We start from the raw sequence: 11,070 nt of genomic DNA, 5'->3' as shown, positions 1-11,070 counted from the left end.
TGGTGTTACCCATTAGCATGCAAACTTTGGTTCTTTTTTTTTTTTTTTTTTCAGAACCAGGGATTGAACTCAGGCCCTTAAATATTCTTGAAGAATGATTTTTAACAGGTTCACAGCACTAATTATTGCTGAAGACTGAATATTTTGGGTGCATGCTACTCTATTTTTATCAGTGTCCTTTCTCATTCTGTTGGGGACACCTAAACTTTCATATAAAGCTTCTGGAAATGTAATATTTTTGGAAATAGATCATATGTGTGCTTCATAAAGATATTGATTTCCTTCTTTACCATCTTAACTTCGTAGAAAATTAAGTTCTCATTGGTTAGATTTCAATGAGAGGCAGTAAGAAACAGAGAGACAGATGCTAGAAACAAACATTAATAGATATTATAGAATTGTAAATCACTTAGCCTTTTGTATTTAGATTGCTTAGTGTCGATAGAACAAAAACAGTTACTCTACTTATTTAATAACTTTTGGTGAGAACATCAAGAGTTAGAAAAGGCTGAATTTTTGGAACCCTGAGAACAACCATCGTAGTTTCAAACTCACTTCAGATCACTGACAAATAGCTTATTGATTTTTTCTATTATTCTGGAATGATAAAACTTTACCAAACAAGTGATTCTAACACAGATAGGATGAATGAATTTAGAAAATGTCCCTGGTACTCTGGCAACTTTTTTATGCATTTTCTTTAAAAAAATTATTCATTTTATTAGTATTTTTGTACAGTACATATTTACATTTATTATGAGCAGTTGGTACATGTACAGAATACACTCAAATTTCTTTTTCATCCCTTTTCATTTCCTTCTTCCTTTCTACAACATTCTTGAGACCCTTCTTTTTTGGGGGGATACATGTGTGCAGTACACAATGTTTACATTTCTTGCAAGGAATTGGTACATGCATTCTTTCGGTGAATCTTATGAAAAAACTGGCAACGATATCAGAATTTTTTTAATAAATGTCTTATTTCCAGAGCTTTCAAATATGTTTCAAACAGGGATTAAGTATCCTCAACTATGTCATGTTTAGTGCCAGAAGGAAGCTTAAAATAAAAATGACTGAGAAAACCCCTTGATGAGCCTGCCACGTGATATGATAGAATACAAACCACTATTGAACGACATTTCTGAAAGCCTGAATCACTCATAACCCTTAATCTTCTCTTTCTTGTCCTGCTTTCCTTAGCTTCCTCTGAAGTTGCCCACAGAAAGAATCCCACTGCTCCCTCCCTTGATGTAAATCAAAATAATCCTCCTTCTGGAGCCACCTGGTGAAAGTGTCCTAACTACATAGTTTCTGGCTTACAATAGGCTCCAGAAAAACAGCAGGAGGTGGGCCACTGTGGACCTGTCCACCAAGTTGTAGGTGGTAAGTCTTAACTCCAGATTGCACCAGGTGCTTTTCAGGGTCTGACTGCTGAGCACACAGAGAATGACTCTGCTAATCTTCATGCTGGCAACTATGGCATCCATCCTGTCCTGCCTAAACCCAAATTCCCTGTCTGGGAAGGATAGCTTCAAGCCCTCACCTATTAGAGGAGGCTTCTGCAGGACAGGAACCAGTTGTTTCAGCACCCAGGCTTGGTCCTGCTGACAATAGGATATAAAGACAACATAATAGAGTTGTCTTTTGGGATCATGCCCACATAATTTCCACCACTAGGCATGAAAAAGATTTTGGAGGTGGTGAAGCCAGTACCACTTGGGACATCCAAGCAGTGTAAGGGTGGACATCAGGAATATAAGAGTAAAGTTGGTGAGAGAGCCCCGAAACTCAGGGTCATGTGGTCAGTGGTCAGAAAGGAAAGAGAGGAAGGGAGTCTTGGAGAAATTAGAAGCATTTGCCATGCAGATGCATTTTTTCTAATCTATACACAAAGGTGTTGGGATCCCATGTTACCCAAGGACCCACCCAAGAACTTTTGCACTGGCAAGTGAAGGTGGCATCTGAGAAATAAACACTGTAACATCTGGGGGATTAGCTCCTTCAGGCTATTGTCCAGCCCTAGAGAGTATTCAGAGGTGGCCCAAATTCTGAAGGTGGGCATGGAGAGGGTCCACACAGGATTCAGATGGCTCAATGCAAGCACCTCTAATTGAAGCACTTGCTTCAGAAATATCTCTAACTTCACTTAACTAAACTCAAAGAGGAAGTGTAGGTATCCCAACTCCAACATTTGCAGCCTTGGCATGGCAAACAGATACACATTATCTGTAGCCTTGTGATCAGACTAGAAGTGCACATGTTTTAAGCAAGGAAGTTAGGAGAAAAACTTCTGGGGCTTGTGGCTTGCGAAAATATAGGAGCTGATGCCTGTGAAAGTGAGGTGATGCAGGGAAGAGAAATAAACTGTGGTGTTGTCTGAAATTGTTGCATCAAATAGCATATTAGAGGTTTGTAAGGTAAGATTCTCTAGGAACAAGAATGGTTCTTCACTGTGGACTATGAACTGGATAATGCCTTCAGCCCTCACCTCCAAACCAAGCAATGCTGGAGGCCAGGGAGGGTAGACGTCCAACATATCAAAAGAACCTAGCGGCAGATAGCACAGCTTGAGGGGACCCTGGAGCTGCTTGCCTAGGATGTACTCTACATAGGTGCTCAGGAGGTTCAGTGAAGTGAGGGAAGGAAGACAAGCGAGCCAGCCTGGATTTAGAATGTTAACTTGGTTCCAACTCAGGTTTCGGGTCTTCAGCCACATGAGTCCCTCCAGACTCCCATTCATTAAGTTGGAGATGTTGTTGCCACCCAGTCAGAGCCCCTGAAGTTGAGGAAGAAAGGAGAAGGCCCCATATGGCAGACTACAGAACTCATTAGAGGACAGATCGAACACTCTCAGCTTTGCACTAACCAGACCTTATGGTAGAACTAAGGTGGAGCCCAGGTTATTGGTGGACAGGTTGAGCCTCTGGAGCTTGGGCAGAACACTCAGGAACTTGAAGGGAAGAGACTGAAGGCTATTGTCATGAAAGCTAAGGAGTTCAAGGCAGTGGCAGTTTGTAAGATCTGGCCCCTCTATATTTTGGATTTGATTCCCTCCAAGGTCAAGTACATGAAGGGCAAAGTACCCTGTCACATTCCCAGGTATCTTTTTTATACTTGTACCCATAAGAGATAGAAAGTCCAGATGTTACATTCCTGAGCCTAAAAGGTCTAATGAATTTAATGGGGTGCTATCCAATCACAGGGAATGCAGCTGGAAGTTAAGCATGGCTCTAACACCTGCCTGGCTCAGCTGCAGGTTTGTTAGCAGATATAGTACCTCCAAAAAGATACCAATGAACTGGGGCTGGCTGAGTTAGGGGAACCAGGCACAAGATTTGAGATGATCCCTGAAGTTCCTGCAGCTTTATCAAACAGCTCCATGTTGGGGTCAGACTAGTAAGACTGATTGGCAGCTGGATTTTCTGAATATAATTCAGGCAACAGCCTTGAAAGTAAAGGCTATTGAGTAATATGAGGGGTTCCAGAGGACTTGGAGGGAGGAACAGACACATGCAACAGGGAGTGTGATGCTCAAAGTGAAGGTGCTACAGCCAGTTCAATCATTGAAATGTACCCCACTGCAGCCTCATAATCTCTAGGGAAGAGAAACCAGCAAAGGCACTGTCTGGGAGGATAGGAACCATTATTTAGAGGCAAAATGCTTCTCTATCACAGGGAACTTCTCTCCGTGTCTGAGCCACATCTTTAACATTGGAGCATGATGTTAAAAGGTACAGTCCTGGGGCCAAGGAATGGAATGGGGTGTAGTAGGAAAGGTTAGCAAGTAGGGAATTGTCTCCTTTATTGCGTCAGGAGTAGTCCATGCCCAGGTCAGCATCACAAAGACCAACATTAAGAGAAGCAGGAGAGCAGAGAAGAGAGAGTTTTCCAATCTTGGCAGTGCTTCTAGAAAAAGGAAAAAAATAAGAGAGTCAAATCCCAAACTATTAATGGACAACACCATCCCACAGCTTCTAATATACATACCATCAATGGAAATTTCTGAGACATATTGGAGAAATAGGTGACAGTAATGAGACATTTGATTGAGTAGGAGAATCAACTTGTGCTCAGTATAATTGACTCTATGTGTGTAGAGAGCTAGAGGAGATAGAAACAGGTCAGCAGGAAGGCCCAGTTTCTTGTAGCTCATGGTAGAGTCCAAGAGATAAGCTGATGATGCTTTTTAGTCTTCATGCTCGAGATAATTAGTTCAAATTCTTAAGTTCTTTGGAGAAGGTCCACATGAATAGGCTCATTTTAAAATTAAATAACAAATGTCCATTATAGACTGAACATAAAAAAGAAAAAAAATTGTAAACAGAAAGATACACGCATTATCCTCTTATTTCATTCTTCGCTACATGACATATGGATTTGGTATTATTATCCTTATTTTACTTATAAGCAGTAGAGTGTCAAAGATGCCAAGTTACTGGCCATGATCAAAGAAATAGAAATACCAATATTAGGACAATAGTCCAATTTTTATACTTCCAAGCTGTGTTTCTACTAAAGTCCTCAGGCAAAACAAAAGACACACTTCAAGTGAATTTTATTGTTGGGCTTATGGACAGCAGTCCTACAATCCAGTTTGTGCCCTTTTACAAGAAAGAACATAACCAAAATAATGGAGTTATAAAGCATTGAAAGAACAGTAAGATTCTATTGTGTTTGTTGTCAGAAATCCCTTCTGTAAGTAGGAGTTTGCATTAACCTTTTCCCCACTGTTACTTATTTTAAAATTTATTTATTTTTATGTATAATATTTTTTGGCAGAACCAGGGATTGAATTTAGGTCCCTGCGCTTGCCAGGGAAGCACTTATTCTACAGAGCTATCTCTTTGGCCCCTAAAATTATTTTTAAAGAGCACAAAACATTATAACATTAGCAATGATACAAAATTTAACTAAAAAAATTAATAGGAATTCAAAAATGATTGCTGTATTACATGATGTTATCTTCAAATTTGTTCTTTACCAGAAATAAACATGTAAATTTGTTTGAAAAATAAAACAGCAAAATGGTATAAAAAATTAAAAAGAAAAAATAAGAATGAAAAGAAAAAGAAATTAAGTATTAACTGACCCTTTAAAAAGACCAGCAGAAATCAGCAGTACAATTATCCAAAGTATTCTGCATATACATATAAATATATCTTTTCACCTTCTTTCTTTTGTCCATTTTCTCATCCCAGTTTTTCCTTCCAATTGAACAGTCTTTCCCTTTCACAGTATCTATTTTGCTTTTCATATTTTATTTACTGTTTCAGATTTTTCTGTATTGGTAAGTGAAATAAATCAGATCCACATGTGCAAACATCATGCTATTACTTATTTTTCAACTACTGGTTTTGTGAAATGAGATGCTATCACATGTCCATCTAGGTCCTCAAAGGACATAAAAAGGCAGAAGGCAGAGTGGTGCTCTGGGCACCATACATATCTATATGAGGTTTTGAGCTCCAGTAATTTACATTCTTGGGAAAAAGATTTAATCTCTGTCTTTTTCTTAAACTGCCATGAGGATGACAACCCTGAGTGCTAGCATAAATGTGCCGCTGCAGCACCAAAGCTGTCTTTCCTCAAGAAATACATTCTCTGCTCTTAAGATCACCATAGTTGTAAGGACCTCTGACTTTAGTGAAGCGTTTTGAGGAGCCCTGAGGAGAGGGGCTGAAAATTGGTCACTCACATGATTCAACTTCTAAGCAGATGGAATTTGTTGGGCCGGATTCTTTTCATGGATCTTACCTGCAGTTTTGGAAGTCTGCTTCTTAATTTTGATATTTCATATAGTGTGCCTTGTTATTTTTGGCATTTTCCCTTCACTCTACTATTTAGGGAGATTTGGGGAGCTGGGATAGATGTCATACCAAATACACAGAATGGTCAGAGATCCTAGTAACATAAGTTCTAAGCTACAGAGCAGTTCTTTGGCCTTGGGGATCAGGTCTGATACATTACCAGAAGGAACACTTTAATCACCCACAAATTAGAAGCTTATTTCATTAGTTAAAATTGTGGCAAACTTAAACCCAAATGTCCCACTTAAGATATGCCTAGTCCTTGCCTCTGACTTCCCCTGAAGTGAAGCAAGGTCTCTGAGAAGGGACAAATTTTTACTTTCTTTCTAGTCAATTCCACTAATTGCTTTTCCATCTTGTTGACAAAACTCCCTCAGCACAAGAGAAGCAGCATGTTTACCTCTTCCAGAAGGAAAGTAGGTGTCTGCTTCTAAATCCTTGCCTCAGATTATTTTGTTGAGGCTGAAAGCAAATAATTTTTTACCACCTAGCACAATAGGATTTATTATCTGACAGTTAAATTAATTTTTATGAAGGAGACATTAGTATGGTAAATTTATCATTTAGTGCTGCAGTTTATATGTTTGAGTAATGTAAAACATTAAGATTAGTATAAATCAAAATTTGGTTTAATGTTGAAGATGGCAGTTAAAGATAGAATTAGAAATTAAAAATAATTTAGCAAAATAACAGTACTCAGGTATGAGATGTAAAAGTGTCAGAATGGAGAATGCACATCTGAAAGAAATGATGGGCGATTTAAACCCTGGAAGATACATGGTAATATGCTGAATTCCTTCAATAAGTTGGACAAGGGATTACTTTGCTGATCAAGATTTACTAAGGTATCACGTGTGAGTGCTTGCAAAAGTTAGTCTTACACTTTAGCTGAATGTCCTGCTATTCTGAAGCTGGAACACTTGAGTATCTTGTTTTCTCCCTGATTGTTTTCTTGCATTGGTCTCAATTCTGATAATTTTTAAAATGTGCCAGCCATGCTAATTCTGTGTTTTGCTTTTGCTGTTGTCTGAATTTTTTTCCTTTATTTTTTTTTTTTTTTTTTTTTTTTTTGGTGGAACCGGGGATTGAACTCAGGCTCTTGACCTTGCCAGACAAGCATGTTGTTTTAAATTCTGCATGGCCTGATTTAAGTGTCAACATTTTCCTCAATAAAACCAGACACACCCCCGCCCTCCGAGTAGGAATTTCTGCCGCGTTCCGGGAACCCCCAGACCCAGTCCTAGCCCAGGTCCGGTGAGTGTGTGGAGAGCTTCCTGCTACCCTGCACTGGCGGGTCCAGTCCCAGCACAGGCGCAGCATGGGCTGGATCCTCTCCCAGCCCCTTGGGCCACCCACCACCACTATGCAATACCTCCCGCAACCAGCCCGCCAAGTAGGAATTACTGCTGCGTTCCAGGAAACCCCAGACCCAGTCCTAGCCCAGGTCTGGTGAGTGTGTGGGAGAGCTTCCTCTTCCTGCTACTTCACCTTGCCCCCTCCAGGCACAGCTCAGGCCTGGCATACACACCTGGGGTGTAACCCTTCAGCTGCAATCCCCGAAGAGAGTGTAGAGGATAGATCCACACAGCTAGTCCAGAAGCAGAACATCTTGCCACAGGGGCACAACAGGTTCACCCTCAAGGGCAGCAGTGGGAAGGAGCTGAGCACAGCAGCCAGAACTAAGCCAGACAGAGCTGGATAAGTCCAAACTTTGTAGAGCTGTCCCTGAACTTCAGTACATGCGAAGGTTATAACTACAGCAAAGATCTACAACAAAGGTCAGAAGACAGTGCTACACAAAATGATGAGAAGGAACAAAATGCAACCCCAGAACACAAGCCCACCCATAACAAGTGCAGAGGACACTAACACAGAAAAAATTGGAAATCACACAGCTGAAAGCAATGAGTCAACAGCTTCTGAAATAAAGAAACAGCTGCAGAAAGATATAGAGGACCTCAGATTGGAAATAAAAAAAGAAACCCCTGAATTAATAACATCTGCACTAAAGAATCAAATGCAGAAACATATGGAAGAAACCCAGTGCCCACCCAGAACAACTGCGGAGGACACTAGCTCAGATCAAATGCATGAATTAATAGCGTCAATAGTAAGTAAGCAACAGGAGAAAGATATAGGGGAAATAAGAGCGCAATTCTTTTCTGAAATGAAAAAAGAACTCTCAGAAATCATAGCAGATGAAGTAAAGAAGCAACTACAGAAACATAGGCAGGGAACCCAATCTGAAAAAAACACTGCAGTAAAAGAATTTCTAACTCCTTCAAAAGAAGATATTGATAAAAAAAATTAGGGCAGATTAGAAAAATGAAGGATTCCCTGAATGAGCATTACAGGAAAGAAATAGAACGCATGAAGGAGAGTTGAAAGGTATAGAGGAAATTAAACTCTCAATCACTAGCTTCCAAACAGTTTAAGGGAATGTGAAGACAGAGTTTCAGATCTTGAAGATGCTGGTGTAGCTAGTGAAAAGGTAAGAAAGGATCTCTTAAAAAAATGAGGATGCAGGAAAGAATAATCCATCACCTGCAAGATGATGCAAAGATGGACAATGTGAGACTAATAGGCATCAATGAGAAAGAAGGAGTCAACAAAAATGACAATAAAAAAAAAATATGGGCCAAAGTAATAGCAGAAAACTTCCCAAATATGAGGAAACAATCTGACATTCAGGTAACTGAAGCATACAGAATGCCAAGGAAGCACAACCCAATAAAAAACACACCGAGACGTATAATAGTCAAGATCCCAGAAATTCAGCACAAGAACAATCTACTGAAAGCCGCTAGAGAAAAGAAGTAGATCACATTCAAAGGAAAAACCATCAGAATTATGGCCAACTTCTCTTCACAAACCATGCAGGCAAGAAGAGCATGGAGCAGAGTACTTCAGGTCCTCTATGAAATCACATTCCAGTCCAGAATACTATACCCTGCAAAACTCTCTTTCAAGTTTGATGGACAAATGAAATACTTCCATGACAAAGAACAGCTAAAAAATTTCACAATGACAAAGCCAACCTTACACAGGCTATTGAAAGATGTTCTATAGAGGGACCAAAATGATCAGAACTCCACGAATGAGATCAGAAACAACCAACTAAATAGGGTAAGCAATTAAACACAGGAGAAAAAGGAGAAACGATAACAGGTAAATAATATGGAAACTGTAAGTCAATACATCTCAATTCTAACCATCAACGTAAATGGACTCAACTCACCAATTAAGAGAAAAAGACTGGCACAGTGGATTAGGAAACAAAATACAACAATATGCTGTATACAAGAAACACACTTAACTCATAAAAACATTCATAGGCTGAAAGTCAAACGATGGAACAAAATACTACATGCCCCAGGACCTCAGAGAAAAGCAGGGGTAGCAATTCTATTCTCAGACAGTCTCAATTTCAAACCAAGAATGATCAAGCGAAATAAAGAAGGCCACTATATACTGGATAGGGGAAAAATTCAAGAGGAAGAGGTAACACTCATAAATATGTATGCACCAAACACGCGAGCACCCAACTATATGAAGCAAATATTAATGGACATGAGAAATCTAATATCCAATACCACAATTTTAACAGGAGACTTTAACATACTCTTATCTCCAAAAGATAGGTCAACCAGACAAAAATTTATCAAAGAAATAACAGAACTGAACCAGAGTTTGAAACAAATGGACTTGGTGGACATATACAGAGTGTTCCACGCAAACACAACTGAATGCACTCTTTTCTCAGCTGCACATGGGTCATTTTCTAAAATAGGCCACATACTGGTCCATAGGTCATGCTTAAGTATATGCAAGAAAACAGAAATTATCCCATGCACATTATCTGACCACAGTGCAATGAAACTGGAAATAATGACAAAAGAAACCAGAAAAAAACTTTAAATACATGGAAATTAAATGACACCCTACTCAGTAACCAATGGGTCACTGATGAAATTAAACAAGGAATTCAACAATATCTACAATTCAATGAAAATTCAAGCACAACTTATCGTAATTTATGGGATACGATGAAAGCAGTTCTCAGAGGGAAATTCATAGCTGAACTCACACATTAGGAAAACAGAACGGGAACAATAAACACCCTAATGCTGCACCTTCAACAACTAGAAAAGGAAGAGAAAACAAAACACAGAGCCCAAAGACAGGAGGAAATCATAAAGATTAGAACAGAAATTAATTCAATTGAGAGGAAGAAAACAATTCAAAGAATTAAAAAAGCAAAAAGCTGGTTCTTTGAAAGATTAAATAAAATTGATAAGCCCCTAGCTAACCTCATCAAACAGAGGAAAGAAAAAATTCAAATACAAGCAATAAGGAATGAAAAGGGTGTAATTACCACAGACTCAGTGGAAATTCAGAAGATTATCAATAGCTACTTTGAGAATCTTTACTCTCACAGAATAGAAGACACAGAAGAAATGGACAGATTCCTAGAAAGGTACAAATTACCACAACTGAATCGACAAGATATTACCACTCTCAATAGCCCAATAACAGCAAATGACATACGAGATGTAATTTAAAACCTACCGGCAAAGAAAAGTCCATGTCCAGATTGATTCACAGGTGAATTCTACAAGACATTTACAGAAGATGTAGTCCCTATACTCCTGAAATTCTTCCATGCAATTGAAAAGGAAGCAATCCTCCCAAAAGCATTCCTGGAGGCAAGTATTATACTAATACCAATACCAGGGAAAGGTGCAACTAAGAAAGAGAACTACAGGCCTATCTCCCTCATGAACATAGATGCCAAAATCCTCAATAAAATACTAGCAAAGAGAATACAGCGAATCATCAAGAAGATCATACACCATGACCAGGTAGGATTCATCCCAGGGATGCAAGGATGTTTCAATATTCAAAAATTTATCAATTTAATACACTATATCAATAGAGCGAAAACTACAAACCACAGGATCATCTCCATTGATGCAAAAAAGGCATTTGACAAAGTCCAACACTCATTCATGTTCAAAGTTGTACAGAAAATTGGAATAGATGGCCTCTACTTCAATCTGGTAAAAAGCCATTTATGAAAACCCCACAGCTAACATAATCTTAAATGGGGAAAACGTGAAATCTTTTACTCTTATATCAGGTACAAAACAAGGATGTCCTCTATCACTACTCCTACTCAATATAGTTCTGGAATCATTAGCTACAGCCATTAGACAAGAGAAAGAAATAAAAGGAATAAGAATAGGCAAAGAAGAAGTTAAAT

At 39.0% G+C, this 11,070-nt stretch overlaps 1 pseudogene; it reads right to left on the bottom strand.

Annotated features, from left to right (window-relative positions):
* Positions 1–1,167: 1,167 nt before the first annotated feature.
* Positions 1,168–3,964, bottom strand: LOC101575791 (annotated as a pseudogene).
* Between the last annotated feature and the right edge of the window lie 7,106 nt (positions 3,965–11,070).

This window comes from Octodon degus, unplaced genomic scaffold (genome assembly GCF_000260255.1).
Source record: "Octodon degus isolate 3935 unplaced genomic scaffold, OctDeg1.0 scaffold00189, whole genome shotgun sequence".
Lineage (NCBI taxonomy): Eukaryota > Metazoa > Chordata > Mammalia > Rodentia > Octodontidae > Octodon > Octodon degus.
Note: the sequence above shows the minus strand (reverse complement) of the source record. Positions and strands in the feature narration are given on the sequence as shown.